General features: G+C 41.2%; 1 protein-coding gene across 6 annotated transcripts in view; it reads right to left on the reverse strand.

Annotated features, from left to right (window-relative positions):
• Window positions 1–25,136, reverse strand: part of ARHGAP12 (Rho GTPase activating protein 12) — a 201,352-nt gene that overhangs the window by 163,530 nt on the left and 12,686 nt on the right. The gene's annotated exons all lie outside the window — the stretch shown is intronic.

Below are 25,136 nucleotides of genomic sequence, written 5' to 3' on the forward strand. Positions count from 1 at the left end.
AAAAAAAAAATTCATTTTAAGAACATTCGTTCGATTTTCTAATCGTTAGTGGGGTCAAGTCGATGTTCATTTTCAACCACAGTGAAGGGAAAATTTGGAAATAGAAAACTTCTTGGTCAAAGGAATTTTTAGACAGTGTATGTGGTTTTCATTCAGAAATTACATTCATTTTAAAAACAGAATGTTAAAAATAAGTAAAAAAACTTTCAAACAACATTCTCTCATTCAGCGAATATACAAAGATTTTTCGTCTGAATAGTCTCCTCTGAAAATTGATCCGTGTGACCAGCATAAGGCCGTTTGCACACCTAGGCAGTTTGCTTTTGATCTGTTTCTGCAGTGCTTTTTGCTGTGCGTTTTGATTTTTGCGCACGTGATTTTGCGGCGATTTGCATTTTTTTTGGCCAATTTGCCAAATTGCTGCAAAAATGCATTAAATGCTTTTCTGCAGCTTCTCCATTGAAGTATATTGAACCAAAAAAGTTTTTGCGTTAAAAAAAAAAAAAAGTCCCTAACCCTTTCCAAATACGCAGCGACTAAAAAAGCATAGATGTGAACGTGTCCAATGGGAAACCATGTTAATGAACTGCAGTGCGCTTCTGCAAAAGAGCACATAGATGTGAACCAGGTCTAAGACGTTTAGTAACATAATGGGGTTAAAAAAACTAAAATTAGCCCTTTATAGTACAAAAAAAACAAAAACAAATAATCACTACTGTAAGGGGTTCATTTTTTTACTGTAGAACTGTGAAAGTAACATCTACGGTAGCGATTATTTGCTCTTTTTGTACTATAAAGGGCTCGTTTTAGTTTTTATTATTATTATGTTACTGGCCGATTAATCGATTATGAAAATAGTAATCGATTAGTTTCATAATCGATTAGTTGTCGATTAATCGATTAGTTGTTTCAGGCCTACATTGCTGTGCAATTCACATGCAAATCAGTGCTATGTGATTTGAGCCCATTCATTCATAACACCAAAGCTGTGCATGCACATTTTTTGCAGACGCACCGCAACTGGTTTGCATGGTCGTTTTGTACTACACAATCCAATGCAGGAAAATGCACTGCATTTGCGACCTGCATTTTGGGTGTCATTAACTTTGTAAGGACACCCACAGCGGATCGCAAGGGCATTGCGTTTGGTATGCAGTGTGGAAAATGCACACAGATCGCTACCTTTCCCGCTAGGTTTAAATTTATTGAACAGATATAAAAGAGAACTCTTTATTTTAATACTTAACAGGAAATAAGCAAATATTTTAGAAAACACAAAGTGCGCTGTCCCTTTAAATCTTCTAACAACTGAACAAATCACTCCAAAATTAAAACTGTGAAATACTATACATAATGTAGTGCAAATTAAACATATTATGAAACAAACTTATTGCAGCAACAAATTAGTGCAAATCGAGCATTTTTTGTGCAAATAAACTGAAGAAATCAGATGCAAACAAATGAAGGATAAAGTCTCTAGATGCAACAAAGTCCTTATATGTTCACTGGGGACATAAGTGCTCAGGCTGGGTTCACACTTAAAGCTGGGTTCCACCCAAATTTTGAACAATATCTGTATGTATTCTCTTCCTTGCCTAGATGCTGACATGCCGTTTAAAAAAATTTAAATCGCAGTAATTACCTTTTATTTTTCTATTCTTCTTTGCACTTCCTGGTTCTCCTCCCGTGGAAGTAGGCGTGTTTCTAGCCTCTCCCAGACTCCTGGGAGCTAGTCTCAGGCTTCCCAGGATGCCACTGAGCATATGCGGGAAGGAGCGGTGAATGCTGGGAGCACAGCATTCACCGCATCCAGGAAATAAATGCTTGTGGGCTTCAAATGCCCACAATGAAGATGGAAACCTCCTGCAGTGAATAATATAAGTTATTCTTTCCGACGAAATCTGACACAGGCAGACATATTACACACAATATGTGAGTATGTAATGCTGAGAAGAAAAGTTTGTGAATGAACTCAAAAAAAAAAAAAAAAAAACGATAAATAGGTGGACCCCCGCTTTAAGTGAATTGGATGCGGATTTCTCCACATCAAATTCGCATGACAGGAGAACATGACCAGCTCTCAATGGAGCCGGTTCACACATCTCCAGGGAGGCTGCGGAACGCACAGCAAAATGGTCCTGTGCGTCTTTGGCTCAGTTTCAGGTCAGAATTCAGGCAAAAATTCGGACCCAAATTGGTAAATGGAGACGCACCAGGCCCCCTGCTGCGAGGCGCTCCGCACATAGTGTGAACCCAGCCTAAAAGTGCTTAAGTGTTACTAAGCCCACAACAGTAAAGTCAGTCTGTATATGCAACATAAACTGCTTGTTATACTCACTGTGGAACTTAAAGTGTTAGTAAACCCCCCTATCGTTTTCAGCCAAGGAAGCTGCCATCTTTGCCTCTGTTTAATCTACAACTGCCATGATGCTGCCAATGTGATCAGTTATGACACCAGTCATTGGATGGTTTGATAGTTTGGTTGAGAGCACAAAATGGGAGTGTTACATTTCCAGCACATGCCGGAAATGAAACGGTTTTATGAATGGGTTTACTTCTGCTTTAAGGGGATTAATCCTCTGCATTGTGTAAAAAGGCTGTTTTATCCTGTATGCACAGATCCTGCCCCTCCTGGATTGTCTATCTGGAGAAAGCCAGCCAACACAGGCAGGGTAGCCAACCTGCACATTGCTCAGTTGTGTCTTTTATGATGGAGAGAATAATTACTTGTTGATCAGAGCTAGCCAAGTTACATGATATTGCATCACACATGTGGGCGTGTATACAGGCTGCAGTGGAAATCTCCACCTTCCTGAACTCTCGGCAATGGAGAAACTGTGCAGTTGACCACTGTCTGTGGTATACAAATCAGGCAAAAAAGGTATATAGTGGCGATATTTTCATTTAAAAAGAAGATTTATAAGCTGTGGGCACTGTGGGGAAGGGGGGGGGGCAGATTAACTATTTTCATATTACTGGGTTTAGTAACACTTTAAGACCCCTTTCACACTGACAAAGAGCCGTGTTGGTGGTAAAGGGCTGCTATATTTCGCAGTGCTTTACTGACATTTTAGCGTCACCTTTGGGCCGCTAGCGGGGCACTTTTAACAGGACGCTATCAGCCGAAGAAAAATTAATAGTGCCCGAAAAGCGGCGCGTCGGCAGTGCTGCCCATTCATTTCAATGGGCGGGGAGGTGGATACACCCCAAAGATGCTGCTGGCAGGACTTTTTCTAACATCCTGCAAGCGCACCTCCCCACTGTGTGAGCCCGAAGGCTTTCAGGGGAGGCTTTTTCAGGTGCTTTACAGGCTCTATTTTTAGCTCAAAATCGCCTGAAAAACGCCCCAATGTGAAAGGGGTCTAAAGTGGTTTTAAAAGCAGTAGAGCTGCACGATTAATCGTTACAAAATCGCAATCTCGATTCAACCCCCCTCACGATCTCAATCCAGCATTTCCACGCTTCATATAACAAGTGCAGAGCCGTTCTCTGCTCAGAACTGTCAAAAAAAAAAAAAAAAAAGCCAAAAAGTTTATCACAACATTGCTCAGCACTGAGAGATAAAAAGAAACATTGTATCATTTGGTTCTTTTTTTCTTTTTCGAGATCAAAAAAGGAAGAACTTCTGTTTGCAAATGAAGTCAGTTTAACCACTTAAAAGACTAAGCCTTTTTCTGACACTTGTTGCTTAAAGCGGAGGTCCCCCCACCGCTGAAAAAAATAAAAACCAGCAGCTATTGGCTTTTAATAATAGGACACTTACCTGTCCTGGAGTCCAGCGATGTCGGCACCGTAGCCGATGTTTCCATCAGCTGGCGGGTGCTGCCGCCGCCATTGCGGGTAAGGGAACCTGGCAGTGTAGCCTTACGGCTTCATGCCGGGAACCCTACTGCGCATGCGCAAGGCTCCGCTCCTCTCTCCTACTGGCCCGGTGACAGGGGGAAGAGGGAGGGAGCAGTGATGTCACTATCTGTGGCTGTGGCTCCCGGAAGTGGGAATAGGATACCTGTCAAAGAAAGGTATTCTGTCCCCCCCCCCACGCCAAAAAGGTGCCAATTGTGGCACCGGAGGGGGGGGCAAATGAGCAGAAGTTCCACTTTTGTGTGGAACTCTACTTTAAAACACGAACAACAACATTGGAATTCCAATCCAGAAGTCCAGAAGATGCCATTTTTGGGAAACCGCATCCGGCAGAGTGTGTGTGTGTGTCATCATCGCAAGATGCAACAACTAACGCGTTTAAACCCAATACCGTTTAACTGCCTATTTGTGAGAGCATTAAATTTATAATAAATGCTATATTTGGCTTTACTGCACTATGGATTCTCCCTGCTTGTCTTCCATGTGTGACCTTATGGAAAACGTTATGGTGGTGTGAGAGCGGATTTCCAACCACCCATAATAGTCAACTAATAAGAAGCAGGTCATTACGATTTGGTAATGTGTGAGAGCTCCTCAACTGAAGATGCATTGAATCCCTAATTTAGGATCAACATCGGTTGGCAAGCGACCATTTTTCTCTCACTTTAGGCACTGAGCACTTATGTCCCCAGTGAACATATAAGACTTTGTTGCATCTAGAGACTTTATCCCTTATTTGTTTTCATTTGATTTCTTCAGTTTATTTTCACAAAAATTGCTTGATTTGCACTAATGTGTTGCTGCAATACATTTTCATAATATGTTTAATTTACACTTCATTATGTATAGTGTTTCACATTAAGAGTTTCACAGTTTTAATTTTGGATAGATTTGATCAAGTGTTATAAGATTTAAAGGGACAGCGCACTTTGTTTTTTCTAAAAGATTTGCTTTTGACCCAGTGTCTGGGTTATTAAGGTTGCAGCAATCCACTTTTTAATGTAGTACTTTGAGCTAAGCGCAAGATTTTTTTTTTCTCTAATAACATGGGGCTGGCCCACAGCTGTGATATTAAATATGGCAAAACCACCGTAACTGTATTTCAGCTCTAACATTGAACCTGATTTATTTCTGTTAAATATATAAAGAGTTTATATATATATATATATATATATATATATATATATATATATATATATATATATATATATATATATATATTCTGTTCAATGAATTAAAAAAAAATAAACAACCCATGATCTCAGAAATTTAGATGTGTCAAGTGTCTTGCTATCCATTATCTCAAGGTATCCAATCAGCCCTCCCAGTTCGTATCTTGGACTTCAAAAACCATTACGCTCTATGTTGCGAGGATGAGGAGAGGGGAAAAGATTAATTCAGCATATCAGTAAGCCTCGGTTCACACCAGAGGCGGCACGACTTGCAGGTCACCTCACCGAGGCGACCTGCACACAACAGCCGGGGCGACTTGCAAAACGACTTCTGTATAGAAGTCTATGCAAGTCGCCCCAAGTCGCCCCCAAAGTTGTACAGGAACCTTTTTCTAAGTCGGAGCGATTAGAACGGTTCCATTGTACTGAACGGGACGCTACTTGTCAGGCGACCTAGGTCGCCTGACAAGTCGTCCCAGTGTGAACCGAGGCTTAAAGGCTACTGAGCAGAGCTGACAGCACTTTAGCATATTCAGTCCATGAAATCGTATGTTGTCACTCAATAGTTTCCAAATGTATTTTTGGTGGATCAACAAGTATTTTTCTGTACTTAAACGGTCTTTAAAAGGGATAAATCATGGGGAAATGTGCATGTATCGCAGATGTCCTATAGGTTTTCCTTTTTTATTAACCCCCAGCATACACTTTATTTACACTGAACTAAACTGTATCTGACCAACAAACTAAAAATATTTAGTTCATTTTTAATATTCAAAGCAAACTCATCCATGTCTCCATGCTTTTTTTTTTTGTTGAGAAATTACTTTGAAAAACACTCCCTAGCATTTCTAGCATCCTAGCAGCCATCTTGAGCAAGGGCAGATGATTCATGTATCATTTACTTGATGCAATCCCTTTGCCTCTAGCTCAGGCACACAGACCGAAGGGGTCTGCTTAACCAAAAAAGCCCCTTCCTCCTGATGATAAAAAAAAAAAAAAAAAAAAAAAAAGAAGAAGAAGAAATAAAATGAAGTAGAGCTGCACAATTAAAGTGGATGTAAACCTGATTTTTTTTTTTTTTTTTTATAGATCATACTGTAGAGTATAAGATTTTCTATCATTTGAGCCCAGTCTTGCCACACAGAGTTAATCCATCTCTGAGCAATCCTCTTTTATATTTCAGTGAGATAAATCTTGACAAACTGAGAAAAACTTTGTGAAATTCTCCCCCTTTCTGTGAGTGACAGGTGATTTATATATCTCGTACACTAGCCTAAGAGACATGCAGTATTTTTTAATTCCCTCCCCCACTCCTTTCTTCAGCAGCTCTGCAAGGATTGGCTGTTCCACACCTCAGCATGATTTGGCACGCTGAAGTCATGTGGTTACTTTCCTGTCTTTTCACTGGATGTCAAGGGGAGTGTAGAGGTGGGCGGGGAGTCTACTGACATCACGACTCCACCCACCGAGCTCCAGACAACAGACCCACACACAGAATATACCGTTTATACCGTATATTTATACATCTACTTTAATCGTTAAAAAAAAAAAAAGTCATCTGGCAAATGTTTGTCAACATTTCTCAGCGCTGAGTGATAACTATAAACATTGTAACGTTTGGTTCTTTTAGATCAAAGGGATGAACGTCAGCAGTTTAACCACTTAAACACCCAGCCTTAGAACCCCCCAAACTCACACACATTTTATATATATCTATATATTTTAATGAGAGAGAGAGAGAGAGAGAGAGAGAGAGAGAGAGAGAGAGAGAGAGAGAGAGAGAGAGAGAGAGAGAGAGAGAGAGAGAATTAAAATGGTGGTCGTTGCAATATTTTATGTCACACTGTATTTGGGCAGCGGTCTTTCAAATGCAAGTTTTTGTGAAAAATACACTTCAATGAATTAAAAAAAAAATAGAAATAAAAAAAACAAACAAAAAAAAAAAAGACACCACTAAACAGCAAAATTAGCCCAATTTTTGGTATAATGTGAAAGATGTTACGCTGAGGATTGTGAGAATCGGGATTCTCATTTTTTCCAGAATCGTGCAGCTCTGCAATGAAGACTTCTGGGATGTATGACACTTTTGCCTAGGCCAAAAAGAAAAAAAAAAAACAAAAAAACACACACACACACACACACGTAAATATAATATACCTTCCTATCAATTTACAAAGGCTAGTATCATAAAGATGAATTAATGCTGGTTGAAAGCTTAGTTCCACTGAGCTAAAAAATCTTCAATTATTTTAGTTTTTACTGTCAATCTTTCTCCCTCTGCCAGAAAAGCATGAAGGAATCCAGCTTGGAAAATGCTGCATTCTTATCATAGAAATGCAAACAAAAAAGGTATTTTCTTCTCGGGCCCTACCCTTGGATATTCAGCCTTGCCTGCCGCAGACACACACCAGTTAGCTGTTCATAGCTTTCTCTAGTGGTCACCACCACTACTGGATTTGCATTCAACAAGTATTGGTTACTCATTTGGGTTTCTGATTGGTTTCAGAAAAAACATTGGCTTTCCGGATGTTATTCGAGGAAGAACCCTTTTATTTGCCCGTTTCTGCATTTTTTTCTGTGTTTCTGCCAAATGTATTTGTGCACCACGTAAGGCCTCTTTCACACGGGGCAGATCAGTCATGATCCGCCCCGTGAACACACGCTGGCTCAGCGGGGATCGCTCCGCCGATCCCCGCTGAGCAGGAAGATGACAGGTGCATCGCTGCACGCTGTGCAGCGACGGACCTGTCAGAGCGCCGCTCTCCCCTATGGGGGGATCGGATGATGACGGTCCGTAGTGTCCGTCGTCATCCGATCCGATCCGAAAACGGAGGGAAAAGTAGGTTTTTCCTCCGTTACACTTTTCGGATCGGAGCGGGGTCGGATGTCAGCGGACATGTCACCGCTGACATCCGACGCTCCATAGGGATGACTGTATGTCCGTTTTTCATCCGAAAACGGATGGATGAAAAACGGACATACGGATCATCCGTGTGAAAGAGGCCTAACAAATGTGTTTGAGACTAAATCTACTGCAAATCAGCAAAAATGACAGCGACACAAAACAAAATGTTTAACATATCTGGTTAAAACAGACTAAAGTTAAGGTTTTTTTTTTTTTTTTTTTTTACTTTGAATGTACCAAACAGCAATGGACAGCTTTATTTTGTAATGCAAGCTTCAGTATCTAAATGGACATAACTTATGTTTACAGTCATTTGAAACCTGAACGACTTACAGCCATGGCCAAAAGTTTTGAGAATGACACAAATATTCATTTTCACAAAATCTGCTGCTTCAGTGTTTTTAGATCTTTTTGTCAGATCTTACTATGGTATACTGAAGTATAATTACAAGCATTTCATAAGTGTCAAAGGCTTTTATTAACAATTACATTAAAGTGGATGTAAACCCTCACATATACCCAGTGAATTGAACACAGTGGTGAATCGGCTCATTCACAGTGAAAAATTCACAAAATTTTTCTGCAATTTGTATGGAAAATTGGGTTTTTACTGCACAAAATGAAGTTTTGTTTGTTATGGTGCTATTCATTTTAAATGACACCCCAATGCATCTTATTATAGAGCCAGTTGAATCTAAGACAATACATCTATTTTTTTGGGGTGCACTATGTACAGAGTTCAGGGGTGTGCTATGAACAGTGTGCAGACGTGTGCCGTGTACAGAGACACTATGCATAGTGTGCAACACAGAGAGGCTTCTGTGTTTACAAGCGACAGTGTGGAATGGGAGTGGAGGGTGAGAGCTGGAGGTGGTGGATGGAGTTTCACCATGGTCCAGCTGCAAAGCTGGGTGAGAGGGCCACATGACCAGGGCGGGTGGGCCAGATTTCGCCCGCAGGCCTTGTGTTTGATATATGCATTTTAAAATCTGTTACCTCACTGCAACACACATCATCACATTCAATAGATGCATACAAACCCATGTGAGGTGACACACCACAAAAGTATAAATAGCCCCACAAAGTTAAAGTGTTTGTTATCCCAACATTTCATATTCCTGATATGTGCCTGCTGTCCCACATACTTGTATGAGAAAGTATCCTGTTCTCTTTGAATTGCTTCCTTTATGTGAAATCCCTGGTGTTCCTGCCAGTCCCTCTGCTTTCCTATTAAAAACTAACCACACTAGGAATGTGAGCACAGCATGATCAGTTCTCTAGCTATGCTCTCCTCCAATCAGACTTGTCCTGACACGCCCCAAGCTGCACAGCCATTCAGTGGGAAGCTCACTGTACTTACTTATTATTATACAGGATTTATATAGCGCCGACAGTTTACGCAGCGCTTTACAACATTAGGGCAGACAGTACAAGTACAATACAATTCAATGCAGGAGGAATCAGAGGGCCCTGCTCGTTAGAGCTTACAATCTAGGAGCACTGTACTGCTACTTCTCCCCCTCCCAGCTCTTATGCAGCCGAGAACAGAGGGAATGTGATCACTTATAAAAAAGCAGGGGGAAAAAAAGTGTTTATAACTTTTTTTATATCTATAAAAAATGTTTTGCCTTTCATTTCTATCTGAATGTGTTGTTTTACAAGGTAATTGTAAACAATCACTTTAATCTGTGTTGTTACACTTTCATTAAAGTGGACTTCCACCAACTTTTAGAACTCTTCAGCATCCCTCACTAAACTGTGCACTGTAAACGAATTGGATATTTTTTACATTTTATTCTCAGCACCTACTCTATATCTGCTGTATTCATTTTTCACTTCCTCCTCTCTGGCCGTGGCCCATCGCATCATTTCCTGTTTGCACTGCCTTCTGGGAAGGGGCGGCAACTTCCTCTGACACTTTTGTTTGCTATGGAAACCTGACCTAAAACCTATTACACTGCTTGTGCTGCACTGAGCATGTGCGAGATCTGCAAGGATGAGATCCAGGAAGAAATACAGTCTGGCTTCAGATGCCCACACTTAAGATGGCCACGGCCTGCTGTAAGTTCATAAAATAACAAACTACTGCTATAAACTAACAAAACAGACCTTAGTTTACAGACTAGACTACATTAAGCTTAGGGGTATTTTTATTTAAAAAGTATAATTTCGGCCAGAACACCACTTTAAAATCTGATTACTGCTGAAAACTGCTACAAAATTCAAACCAGAACTTAATGTGATTAAAAAATGTCTTTTGCATTTCAGTCTGCAAATAGCAATGATTTTCCTCAAATTGTGGTAAAAGTAAAATATGGCTTTCTTGCTGATAAACCACTGCCATAAAAGATCGCGTACCCATGGCTGCCAAAATACATATTGTAATTACATGAAAATCCACAAATATTACATGCAGGTGGCTATAAATCCGGTTAACTTACTCATGCTGTTCAAAAAATGAATTAAATTAGATCTGATTTTATGCCATTCTTTTAAAGTTTGACAGGCAGACATGTCATTGTTCCTGCCTAGCTTTTTACCGCTCTCTGGTGCTGCTACAACCACTATACATTTTTCTTTTATTATTGCACTTCTCATGAATATTGTTGCTGTTGGTCCATTTCATCATTTTCAACTTTGTGTTTCTGATGTGAATCTATCTCCTACATTTATGTACTTCTTGGTTTCAGTAATCAATTGCAAAGGCCCCATTCACACGTGTTTCTGAAAAAAAAAAAAAAAATGCACCAAAAAACACATTGTGCTTGAGGTGTCATTATTTCTTTATTTCTTAATGGCACCCCAAACACGGCTCGTTAGTTACATGCCTAAAACTGTGGTACAAAAACATGCTCACAGCCCAAAAACCGTGCAGGAGCAACTTTGGTGCATTTGTCATGATTGGGCTGCCCTATGCTGTTGTGCAGGTGTGACTGGGGCCTTATGGTCTTGTTGTGCAACTTTTCTTATACCGTGCCCCTTATTAATGTAACATCTTGTGTCTTTAAACTGTGAAGGCTGCGCTGGACTGGTAAGTGTTTTATAAAAGGCAGCAGCTACAGTCATTGTATCTTCTAATATTTCTGGATAGCTGGGTAAAGTTCCGTACACAGTTACCCATTCCACCCTATCTATTCATAAACAGGTTCTTTTGTTTTGGCTTTTACATTTCCTTATAAGCCGGATTGTAAGAAATACAGAAACACACAATAGGTTGACATAAAGCACATTAAGGAGAAAATCATCTGAGGCCATACATGGCCTTACTTCAGGATCAGACATACACTACTAATGTCACCCAACTAGTTTTCACGTCAAATATATTTCTTAATAAAAGGACTTTGAACATCATGAATCCCAACAAAAGAAAGCTACAAAAGAAGCATGAGACAATAAGGTTGGCAATATCGGCATAGGTGCCTCATCAAGAGCAGATGGAAGGTAAGAGAGCTTCCTTCTATTACTGAGTGATGGGAGCAGCTACTAAAGCCTGGTACACAGAGTTTTTTCCACTGGGTTGAAAAATCCCTTCATCTCCAGTCGGAGCCACTGTACTAACAATCCAACTTCAGTACAGTGTTACCCTCACTTAGCTGTTGTGTCGTCCTCCCGCCAAAACACTCAGGTTGCCATACACACAGGCCGAATGTTGACTGGTTTTCTATTGAACCGGCTGATGTCGCCCAGCATTCAGCCCATGTGTTCGGGGCTTAACCTCTCCAAAACAGCCATAGAACAGGAAACGGATTTCAGGTCAAACATCTTCCAACAGGCTGGAAACTTCTAAAAATACAGAGCATTAAACACAGCTGCTGCAAGTGTCTCATCAACCTCTAGTTTACCCGTATAATGCCCGAGAGTCTCCCCATCATACTAAGTGATGACAATATGATTGTTATATTGCGATTATATCACCTTGACTACTGCAACTCCCTAATCACTGGCCTAATACACAGGCTATCCCCCCTACGGAATGCTGCTGCTAGACTCATACACCTTACTAACTGATCAGTGACTGCTGCCCAGCTCTGCCAATCCCTTTACTGGCTTCCCCTACCCCACCGTATAAATTAAAAATACTAACCACAACGTCGCCACCAGCTACATCACCAACTAAATCCGAAGAGATCGCCAAAATCATCCTCTCCGCCCCTCCCAAGACCTCCTGCTCTCTCGCTCGCTTGTTACCTCCTCCCATGCTCACCTCCAGGATTTCTCCAGAGCCTCTGCAACTCCCTGCCCCAGTATATCCAATCAGCCCCTACCCGGTCCACCTCCTGAATCACCTCCATCAGATCATCCCTGCAGCCATTATCTTTTGTATCAGCTCCCCCTCTATTTAGATTGTAGGCTCCAGGAGCAGGGCCCACTTATTCTTTCTGTATTGAAATTGTACTGTCCCCCTCTACATTGTAAAGCACTACATAAACTGTTGGCACTATATAAATCCTGAATAATAATAAATACTATGGGCCTGTAAACAGCAATGAAGATGTGTTCAATCCTCCATGACCTGTGAAAGGAGGACAAGTAGCCAAGTAGTCCATAGCAAAGTAAAAATAATTAAAGCACATAAAGCACTTCAACAAAGTAGAACACCTTGAACCAATTTTGATCCACTTTAACCCCGCAGTCTTCATTTAATAGTATATTTGGTTAAAACTTAAGCTTCTAAAGGATGAAGAACAAAAGGAATTTGTTCGCCAACGGCAGTTTAAATAAACAGCATATAACAGACATCGACTCTTCTGGCTTTGGGACGTCTAAGTCAGTGGCTGTCAACTTCAGAGGCATGTACTCCTCAGGGTTCTTCTGACAAATTCAAGGGATTTTCAGACTTGTCAACTTAAAAAAAAAAAAAATAAATAAAAAATTTTTTAAAAAGACTGAAAATTTTTTGAAATATTGAGGTCGGATTTACACTTCACATATCGTGAACATGTGTTCCCGCTTGTGTTTTTTTTTTTTTCTGCACATTTTTTACGAGTTGCGCAAAGGGTAGCCTGTACACTTGAAAGGGTTGCCCTATGCACAATAAAAGTGCCAAAGAAGCTCCGAAACTTCTATTAGGTGTTCAACTCCAAAATCAAACGCCTAAGCATTTTTACCTTAATGCAATGAATGCATTAAAAGGAGAAGTACAGCCAAAGCTAACGCCCGCTGTCTGCTAACATCACAGAGCCAGTCCATGCTTGGGCAAGATCTCAGCACTGAGGTCGGGATCCGCCCACGTGCCTGGACCGGTACGGAGCTCAGCCTCTCAGCGAGCCGCAGAGTGCCTTAGCCAGCTGCTCCCGCCACCTCCACAGCGCGGCGCTCAAGGAGGGGGCAGAGCAGAGAGCAGTGAATGACAGTCAGCAGCCCTCTGCTTGAGAAGCCCTGAGAATCGAGCGATCTGCTGTGTTACATTGCTCTGGTTCTCAGTGTTAGAGCTGGCGGGGGACCAATGCTGCATCCACCTAGGCAAGTATAAACCTGCAAAAAGTTCAAACCCAATACTTCAAGATAAAAAATGTTTAGGCTTTAGAACCACTTGAAAAAGGGATATGAAAGTCTTTTTTTTTTTTTTTGATAAAAATAACAAACATGTCATACTTTGTGTAAAAGTTTTGCACAGAGCAGCCCAGATCCTCCTCTTTGGCACACCTGGCCCCTCCTTCCTGTTGAGTGCCCCCACAGCAAGCATCTTGCTATGATGGCACCCAAGCCAAAGCTCTCTGTGTCCATTCAGACAAAGATGCGGTCCGGCCCCCTCTCTTTGCGCTCATTGGCTCACTGGCTTTGATTGACAGCAGCAGGAGCCAATGGCACTTCACTGTTGTCTCAGCCAATGAGGAGGTTGAGTCCCGGACAGCCGAAACTCTCAAGCAACATTGCTTGATCGAGGGCTCAGGTAAGTATTAGGGGGGCTGTTGCACACAGGGTTTTTTTTATCTTAGTGCATAGAATGCATTAAGATAAAACAACCTTCTGCCTTTACAACCACTTTAACACTGCTGTTAGGGGTGAATGGTGGTATTTTTTTCTGCCTCTAAACGCGCCTGCATGTTAGCCTATTTGTCCATGCACACATAGGTGTTTAGAGGAGTTTAGAGGCGGGGGGGTAACACTGCCAGGAACAGCAGTGTTTTGGCAGAATAAACACTTGATGTGCCTAAATCAGCGTGAACTCTAGTTGCATTTAGAACTTGAGCGTTAATTAATTTCAATGGTCACAATAAATTATTATTCTGACCAATGAAATTAACACCCAAGTGATTGACGCGCCTAAACGTGCTACACGCGTCAAGCATTTTTTCTGCCAAAACGTTGCTGCCAGGAAAGGTGTCAAGGAGAGCTGGCCAAACGTCCAGTGTGCATGCGGCCTTAGCGCAACAGCTAAACAAACCATGCAAAAAAAAAAAAAACACAACAACCAAGCAAAAAAGCAACTAGCAATACTTTCAGAATCATGTACTTTTTCTTTAGCAAGAAAAAAAAAAAAAAAACCATAAGCAGGTTGAAGGAAGAGGAAGCATTTTGTGGTCTACATACAGCCTTCGAAGGATGCCCTGATTTAATCAGCTTTGTATAGAGATGTTATCGGATTTTTTCAGTGTTGTTAAGTCAGTACACTCAATATGAGAGTGTCGCCTGTTGCAGAACCTCACATATAGAAGCAAGGTGTTGTAGAGAACCTTCAACCTGCAGTTGTTGCATATTTAGCAGTAGTAAAATACCAGAAGTTAAGGTATCCTCTAGTTAAAGGGCAACATTATCTTTAGAAACCTTAAACAAATTCACTATAAAGAACAGCAAAATAATTATCTTTGTGAGCAGTATTCTTGTACAAATAACGCAATGCTGCATTTCGGTGTATAAATAATGTAATAGTTAATTTCTAGGGATGCACCGAATGGGTTTTTTGGTGCCGAAACCGATACCGAAAATAAATCTTCCTTGATCCCGAAAACCGATACCAAAAGTTACTGTTTTTAAAAAATATTTTTATACAGGAGATGGTCAGAGACTGGGGACATGGTACAGGAGACGGTCAGACACTGCGGACGTGGTACAGGAGATGGTCAGACACTGCGGACGTGGTACAGGAGATGGTCAGACACTGCGGACGTGGTACAGGAGATGGTCAGACACTGCGGACGTGGTACAGGAGATCAATGCAGCCTCACCAGTGTCCATCAAATGCAGCTTCACAAGTGCCTGTCAGATGCAGCCTACCTGTCAGTTGTAGCAGCCTGTCTGTGCCCATCATGCAGCCTCACCAGTGCCTGTGTCCATATGTAGTAGCCTGCCAGTGCCCATGCCATGAAGCCTCACCAATGCCCGTGCCCATCAGATGCAGCAGCCCGCCAGTGCCCATCACGTACAGCCTGCCAGTGCCCATCATGTACAGCCTCCCCAGTGCCTGGTAATGCAAAGTCACGCTGCGTGTCAGATCTGAATCGCCGTGCAGCCAGTTTCATCCTGGTATGCCCCTCAGAGTCTCCCCTCCCTCCTCCTACTTCGTCCTACACAGCCTCCCCAGTACTTGGTAATTAATGTCATGCTCACACACTGTGTGTCAGAGCTGGATCTAAATCGCCATGCAGCCGATGTCCCGCCTCCTATGACACACGACACAATGATTCCTAGCATTGGATCAGAGTGCCGTCTATCACAAGAGGTGGTCTAGGAAGTGGGACATCGTTACATCGGCTGCACGGCAATTCAGATCTAGCTCTGACACAGCGTGTGTGCATTACATTCATTACCAATCACTGTGAAGGCTGTGTACGACAGGAGTGAGAGGAGGAGGAGGGAAGACTCTGAGGGGAGCGCGGGATGAAACGTGCGGCACCCGGCGGGATGGCCTCGCCCCTTTTTCGGCGCCATTATCGGCAACATTTCTCTTTTGGCAAATTGCCGGAAAGGCCATTTTCGCCCAATATGTTTCGGTGCCCGAAATTTCGGTACATCCCTATTAATTTTCTTGAACGTTTATCGAAGTTTAGGTCTCAATATATTTACTGTACACTACTCCAAATGTTCAGATGTAATGAAATAAATTAAAATGATAGTAGACTCTTTTAAAAAAAAAAACAACAATCATAAGTTTACATACCCTTGCAGAATTTATGATTTCTTGGCCATTTTTCAGAGAAAGTGAATAACACAAACATTTTTCACTCATGGTTAGTGTTTGGCTGAAGTCATTTGTTATCAATCAGCTGTGTTCACTCTTTAAATCATAATCACAACAGAAACTACCCAAATGACCCTGATCAAAAAAGTTTACATACCCCAGTTCTTAATACCGTGTATTGCCCCACTAAACAGCAATGACAGCTTGAAATCTTTTGTGGTATTTGTGGATGAGACTCTTTATCTTCTCAGATGGAATACATATAGCAAGCTAATATTTCTTGTACCCAGGATACAAGAAATACTAGCTTGCTATATGTATTCCATGGCAATACTGGAATGTTCACTTTAAATGTGTTTTTTATTAAATGATTTGTATTTTTCATACTCTAATAAATATTTTTTTTCATATTAGAATATTCTTTATTATCTCTGTGCCTTTAAAGTCCACCACCAGGGGATTTTGTTTTATTATTTGCTGATAGGAAGAGAGAGCAGGGTGACATGTCTGACAGAGGGATGAGATCATCACTGTCCTGCTTCTCCTTTCACTGTCCAGTCACAGGATGAAGTGGGTCGAGAATGACCTGGACTCCGTATAAGTGGGTTGAATGATGCTGGTCATGACATTTAGCAGCTAGGTCAGAGACAACTAATCTATTATTAAAATAGTTGTCAACGATTTTCATAATCGATTAATAGGCCAGCCGATTAGCTGGCCTGCCGATTAGTTGGCCTGCAAGCAGAATGCATTATTTTTTTTTACATACCAGGAAATTTGTTTACATACCAGCATACATACAGCTCAGTAGTACACCATCCATCCATGTCAATAAGTGCCTGAGAAATTGTAAATGTGTGAGGAGCAATGCCTCATGGGACATGTAGTCCTGGGCAGGAAGTAAGTGGCTCTAATGGCAGAAGTTTACCTTGCTATAGGGGTACTCTACACTATACTTTGCAGCTTGCTATTGGGGCACTCTGAAGGCAGGAGGAGCCAGAAGCATCAGTGGGGGACCCCAGAAGAGGAGAATCAGGGCTGCATTGTACAAAACCATTGCACAGAGCAGGTAAGTATAACATGTTTGAAAAAAAAAAAATCACTTTAAAGACTGTGTGCAGGGAAGATAAGCATCTGAACCCAGAGGAGCGGGAGGTTGATAGACTGGAGGTAATAGAAGGCATTACAATTATATTTACAGTAAACTTTTACCAGTATTGTGCCAGAGAAAATTGAGTACTGTCCGTGATACTTTTTTTATTTGCACTAACATACAATTTTTCAGGACACGCTTTCGGGGTATGTTCCCTTCTTCAAGGTCCAAGCAGTACTCAATACTTGAGTACTGCTTGGACCTTGAAGAAGGGAACATACCCCGAAAGCTTGTCCTGAAAAATTGTATGTTAGTGCAAATAAAAAAAGTATCACGGACAGTACTCAATTTTCTGTCACAATTGCACTAATACGGCTACAATAAAAACCAGTATTGTGCATTATATTTAAAATGATCATTATCCATGAAAAAAAAAAAAAAGTCTCAGCTTTTATTTAGTACTACTTTTAATATAAAAAGATTTATATCTCCCTTCCACCCTTCATATAGCTTCATGTCTGACTCCTAGTTAAAAATGCCCATACATCCTACTTCCTAAATATATAACTTTCACTGTTTCACAGTCTGATGATATTACTAAAAAAAATGTGGAAGGTCCCCGTGGGGTTTTTTAGCAGCAATCAAAAAAAGTTTTTGTAAAAAGATATATTTTTATTAGCAAAATACTCCGAACATAGCTTAAAGAATACAAGAATATAAAATATGAGCTCCGGTTTTACATAGAACGAGACATGCTGGATAAATGTACAAATCAAGCAAGTGAATTATCGCATAATAGGTTACAGGGAGTGTGCATATAGTGCTACTCCCTTCTTCATTCACAAACTCTGCACCAATATGGGTAGCCATTTATATACCGGCTACCATAACTTACATATCACTGCATTCACCTTTCTTTGATATTTGACTCTGACTCATGTTTTATCACTTTATTTTTTTTCCTTTTCACTTCACTAACTAAGTGGCGTTTACTGTATACTTCCTTTGCTTTTGTTCACTTCTATGCATTGTTTGTTTTTGCACTTTTGCACTCTAGTAATCCTTTTTGAGAAGAGGATTCATTTTGCAAGTTTTTGCTTTTTTTGCTTCTTTCTACTTCCGGTAACAATCTTTCCTCTCCTTTTGTGAAGTAAAACCACATATTTGTAGGTTTCTTTTTCTTTTTTTTCACAATCTGGCACATTGCACCTTTAACCACTACTAGTTCCTAATACGCTAGTACCATGGTTTATTTTAGGTCTAATATAGTTATAACATGGTCTGACATCCATTTTCTGGACACATACATGAGGTGCATTGATATCCAAATTCTTAGTCATATGTGCTATAATAATGTATACCCTCAGATGTTCAACATTCTTAATCTTTGCCCCACGTTCCCTACATTAACTCCTTGTATACTTAAATGAGTATATCTATACACTTCATATTTTCTAAATCATGGATAAGACATTAAAAATTCTTTTTATTATGATAAATTTTCAGGTGCTCTGTTTTTCCTTCCTTCCTCCTCCATTTGCGGAGGAGAGCCACCCATCTATGACCATTCGTAAGCCCTACGGGTCAGTTTTGCCATCCCTTGGGATGCAGGCAGGGACGACGATTTAATGGAGTCCAGGATCACAAGTGGGGGACTTTTCTGCTTTTTCCAAAGTTTTTAAGATGTCTCCGGCTAAACAAGCTTATATGGTACTGAGGGTAAATATCAAGTGATCATTATAAACTTTATAGAGTAGACATACTAAATAATATATAAAAAACTCTTTATCATTTTTCTTTGATGCCCTTACAGAGTTTTAAGGACCCCCTGAGGAAGACCATGACCCTATAACGTTGAAATGCATTGGGGTCTTCTCCATTACCGGCAAGCATTAACATAACCACAATTGATATTGTTGGGAGTAGCGCTATATGCACACTCCCTGTAACCTATTATGCGATAATTCACTTGCTCATATTTTAAATTCTTGTATTCTTTAAACTATGTTCAGAGTATTTTGCTAATAAAAATATATCTTTTTACAAAAACTTTTTTTGATTGCTGCTAAAAAACCCCACGGGGACCTTCCACATTTTTTTTGGTAACATTTACTTCGGGGTGTGCAGCCACATCAGCCTCTGTTGAAGTGTCAGGTGATGTTAGAGTCTGATGATATTTACCAGATTCAACCTCTAATAGTATATATAGTATATCTCTTCTGTCTGTTATTCTCAGAGTGGATTAGAGATTTTGCTCCCCAACCATGTAGTTGGTTATTTATATTTACAACTGCATAGAGATATTTAAGAATAAGTTGCTTTTTTCTTTTCACTTTACATATTAACTAAATTATACACCACACTTTTTTTTAAGGTTATTATCTGATTAATCGAAAAAATAAAATCAGCCAACTAATCGATTATGAAAATAATTGATAGTTGCAGCCCTACTAGCAGCAGAAACAAAAATGAATATGCATGGAAAGTCTCTGGACTGAAGGTGAATATTGTAGCAAAAGCTGGTTTTATTTTATCTTTTAACAAACTATTCATTTTGAGCTTGGTATTTTTGGCTGGAGATCTGCTAAATATTTAAAAAGATTAAAAACTTTTGAAATTACAATAATAAGTTAATGTTTCTATTATTAGGAACTGTAGTTTACATCTACTTCAAGTATATTCTACTTCTCTTTCAGATTAGTGATGAAATGTTAATACTTCTTATTTTAACAAGGCAATCGTTGTCGTAAGAAATGTAAATGCTTGCATAAATAAAAAAAAATGCTGTGCTCTGATTTTATAATTCACAAATCTCAAAATAAGAAAGGGCGAAACAGGAAGGTTGATGCAACATAATGTTGGGAAACTGAATACGCATGCCGTGTACATTGCATGTTCTCATAAAGTTCTATGCTGATTACACAGCCACACAATCACAGCAAAGCCTGTGTGCTGCCACAGAATCATCACTGAGCAGATAATGCAAAGCTCTGCCAGTGTCCCAGCTAGGTACAGTATCTCACAGGAGTACACACCTCACATTTTTGTAAATCTTTTATTATATCTTTTCATGTGACAACACTGAAGAAATTACACTTTGCTGTCCCCTCAAAATAACGCAACACACAGCCATTAATATCTAAATCACTGGCAACAAAAGTGAGTACACCCCTAAGTGAAAATGTTCAAATTGGGCCCAATTAGCCATTTTTCCTCCCCGGTGTCATGTGACTCGTTAGTGTTACAAGGTCTCAGGTGTGAATGGGGAGCAGGTGTGTTAAAATGTGGTGTTATCGCTCTCACTCTCTCATACTGGGCACCGGAAGTTCAACATGGCACCTCATGGCAAAGAACTCTGATGGTCTATAAAAAAAATTGTTGCCCTACATAAAAGATGGCCTAGGCTTTAAGAAGATTGCCAAGACCCTGAAATGGAGCTGCAGCACGGTGGCCAAGACAATACAGCAATTTAACAGGACAGGTTCCACTCAGAACAGGCCTCACCATGGTCAACCAAAGAAGTTTAGTGCATGTGCTCATCATATTCAGAGGTTGTCTTTGGGAAATAGACGTATGAGTGCTGCCAGCATTGCTGTAGACGTCGACGTTAAAGGGGTGGGGGGGTCAGCCTGTCAGTGCTCAGACCATACGCCGCACACTGCATCAAATTGGTCTTCATGGCAGCTGTCCCAGAAAGAAGCCTCTTCTAAAGATGATGCACAAGAAAGCCCACAAACAACTTGGTAAAGACAAGCAGGCCAAGGACATGGATTACTGGAACCATGTTCTGTGGTCTGATGAGACCAAGACAAACTTATTTGGTTCAGATGGTGTCAAGTGTGTGGCGCAAACCAGGTGAGAAATACAAAGAACAAGTGAGTCTTGCCTACAGTCAAGGATGGTGGTGGGAGTGTCATGGTCTGGGACTGCATGAGTACTGCCAGCACTGGGGAGCTACAGTTCATTGAGGGAACCATGTACTATGACATACTAAAGCAGAGCATGATCCCCTCTTCGGAGACTGGGCTGCAGGGCAGTATTTCAACATGATAATGACCACAAACACACCTCCAAGACAACCACTGCCTTTCTAAAGAAGCTGAGGGTAAAGGTGATAGACCGGCCAAGCATGTCTCCAGACCTAAACCCTATTGAGCGCCTGTGGGGCATCCTCAAATGGAAGGTGTAGGAGCGCAAGGTCTCTAACATCCACCAGCTCCGTGATGTCATCATGGAGGAGTCGAAGAGGACACCAGTGGCAACCTGTGAAGCTCTGGTGAACTCCAAGCCCAAGTGGGTTAAGGCAGTGCTGGAAAATATTGGTGGCCACACAAAATATTGACACTTTGGGCCCAATTTGGACATTTTCATTTACGGGTGTACCCACTTTTGTTGCCAGCAGTTTAGACATTAATGGCTGTGTGTTGAGTTATTTTGAGGGGACAGCAAATTTACACTGTTATACAAGCTGTACACTCACTACTTTACATTGTAGCAAAGTGTCATTTCTTCAGCGTTGTCACATGAAAAGAAATAATAAAATATTTACAAAAAATGTGAGGGGTGTACTCACTTATGTGAGATACTGTAGATATACTCTCTATTTATCCAGGTGATCATTATCAACAAGACAGAACATTATAGGAACAATTTAGGGCTCTTTCACACGGGCGGTCTGCCCGATGGACTCCGCTTTGCTTAGCGGGAGATCGATCCACTGATCCCCGCTGAGCAGGCAGATGACACGTCCGTCTCCGCTCACTGTGCTGAGATGGACCTGTCAGAGTCCCACTCTCCCACTATGGTGAGATTGGATGAAAACAGACAGCCTGTCAGTTTTCATCCGATCCACCAGGCGGATGGAAAACAGGGTCTCCATCAGTCTAGATTTCACGGCTAGAATCAGATATTGGCGGACATTTCACCGCTGACATCCGCTGCTCCATAGAAGTGAATGGAGGCTCCGATCAGGTCCGCCTGAAAAACTGACAGGCGGACCTGATAGGAAAGCCTGTGTGAAAAGGGGCTTAGGTGAGTGAATTCTTCCCACTTAGCAAATATTTTCTCTCAGTTTCTGTTGTGTCTCCTGTGCAGGTAATGAAGTAAAATCTCCCCAGTAGGACACAGACAGCAAAAAAAAGGAATGACTTGGGTTTTTGTCCTTCCCCTGGACGCTCCATGCTTTCCACACAAATGTGACAAACCTTATCTGTATGGACCTGGCCAGGGTAATGCTGGAGCAAAGACAGCCTTCTACAAACTCTTGATACCAGCTTCGAAGTGTTCAATTTTCTAAAATGTCTGTGTAAGCTGTAGCACCTCACTGCTTTCATCCATTATCTACCAAACAGCAACTATGAGACTGAAAACAAGCGCTCTGCAGCTTCAAATGATGTGAAATTCCCTCAATACACGTGATAGTCTAACATCTTTTGCTGACAATACACTTGACTAGTTTCAAATAACATTTCAGGTTTCAAAAACAAAATTGACAGAATAAATTAACCACTTGCCGACCAGCTGCCGTCATACTTCGGCCGGTCGGCACGATCTAGCGAACCGTCGTAGCTGTAGGTCAGCTCCTTTAAGCGGGCTAACAGGCGGGGGAGCCGATGCTTGCGATGGCCGACGGTCGTGCGCACGGGAGGCAGAACAGGGACGTGTGTGTAAACTCACAAATCCCTGTTCGGAGAGGAGAGGCAGATCATGGAGTTCCTAATAGCTAGGAACGACAATCTGTCATCTCCTATAGTCAGCCCCCCCACAGTTAGAACACAGTCAGGGAGCACAGTTAAAGTGGAGGGCCACCCTGAAAAAAAATAAATAAATCACCAAAAATCCTAAAAAAAAAAAAAAAAAAAAAAAAAAAAAAATTTGAAAAAAACAAAAACAAAAAAAAACAACTTTTAAAAAACTTACCTAAACCCTTGTTGCTAGGCAGTCTTCCTAATCTGCCTCTTCCTCTGTGTGTTCTACTCCTCGGTGAGCAGCCCCGTTGTCTTCTGGGAACTGTGTGTGTTCCCAGAACACCACGGGGCCATTCACAGAACGGAGCGCTGCGCCGCTCGCGCGTGTGCAGTAGGAAACTGGCAGCGAAGCCGCAAGGCTCCATTGCCTGTTTCCCTTACTTAGGATGGCGGTGCCGGGACCTGAGAGCCGAGGGACGGGTCGGCTTCAGGCGGCTGACATCGCAGGGACCCAGGACAGGTAAGTACTTATTTAAAGTCAGCAGCTAGAGTTTTAGTAGTGACATTTAAACAGTGATCAGTGCATTTTTATAGCACTATCTGATCGCTGGTTTCAAAAATGTGTCAAAAGTGTCAAAAGTGTCCGCCAACATTAGATCATTTGAAACAGTTCAGGAATAGCATTAAAATTTGTATCAAGGTACCTTCCTTCCCAACTCAAAATAATAATGATCTAGTAATTCTGACACACGATACATACGCAGTTTGATTTTGGTTCACCTTAATCACTTGCCGACCATCGCACACACATATGTTGGCAAAATGGCTCGTACAGGCAAATGTTTGTACCTGTACGTCCCTTTGAATTTGCCACCTTGCGGGCGCGCGCCCACTTTTCAATCTGTGAGAAGCTGGAGTCTAAATATTGTTGAACAATTCCAGAATAATCTTCAAAATTGCTAAGATTTTAAATAGATCATCATCTACAGTACAGACAATCAGCAAAAGATTCCAAGAATTAGGAGAAATCTTTGTGCACAAGGGACAAGGCCGAAACGCAATAATGGAGGTCCGTGATCTAAGGGCCTCAGGTGACACTGCATTAAAAACAGGCTCAATTCTGTGAAAGACATCCCTGCATGAGCTCAGGAATACTTCCAAAAATCACTGTCTGAACTCAGTTTGCCGTGTCATTCAAAAATTGCAAGTTAAATCTCTATCACGCAAAGAAGCCGTATCTGAACATAATGCAGAAACGCCGCTGTCTTCTCTGGGCCAAAGCTCATTTAAGATGGTCTGCTGCAAAGTGGAAAACTGTTCTGTGGTAAAATGAATCAACATTTGACATTTTGTTTGGCAACCATGGGCACTTTGTCCTCCAGACTGGTTTGTTATCAGTGCTCAGTTCAAAAGCCTCCATCTCTAATGGCATGGGGACGCATAAGTTCATATGGAGTGGGCAGCTTGTACATCTGATCATGACAACAGCATGGCTTTATTGTAGAAGAGTCCAGGTGCTTAACTGGCCTGTCTGCAGTCCAGAGCTTTTACCAATTGAAAAGATCTGGCACATCTTGAAAACAGAAAATATGATAAAGATGACCCAGGACTGTTCAGCAGTTAGAATCCTATAGCTGGCAAGAATGGGACAATATTCCTCTCCTTAGTTCCCTGTTGCTGGTGTGTGAAGTGACAATGTCTGTGTAAAGCTCATATTTTGACTACTTTATACTCACCCCGCCAGCAATCCTTCCTTCTTACCTGCCACAGCACAATACCTGGAACTTCCACTAATTATGGGGGAGCATGTGACCTCTTCCATTATGCAGTGCTCAGGCCTAGAAGTCAATAGCTGTGCCCAAGCAGCATCACATGATGGAGGGAGGGACATCACCGCTCTCTCCAAACTCCAACTCCATGGAATGTCAAACATTTTTATGGCAGATATGCAAAAGAGGAATAAGCATTAGAGTGGAGTGACGGAGAGGTGAATATTTAGCAGTTGGCGTTTTGACTGTGTATAATGTGCTGTCATTCTCTTGAATGGGCAAGGTGACACTGTCTTCAATAGCTCAGAAAAAATAATTTTCTGGCACCTTTATCATAAATAGAAAATACTGTAAGATTCTGTTATTATTAAATCTAGAAATCCTTATTTGTAACCCGACCTTCCAGATTTTAAAGGTCACTTCATCCAAAATTGCAGTCATAGATGGAGATGATGAACGGAGTAACCTTTTAATGACTCCGCTGACTAGATCTCCTTCCCATAAGTCTTGGCTTTGGTCCCACCCAA

This window comes from Aquarana catesbeiana, linkage group LG05, assembly GCF_042186555.1.
Source record: "Aquarana catesbeiana isolate 2022-GZ linkage group LG05, ASM4218655v1, whole genome shotgun sequence".
Taxonomy (NCBI): domain Eukaryota; kingdom Metazoa; phylum Chordata; class Amphibia; order Anura; family Ranidae; genus Aquarana; species Aquarana catesbeiana.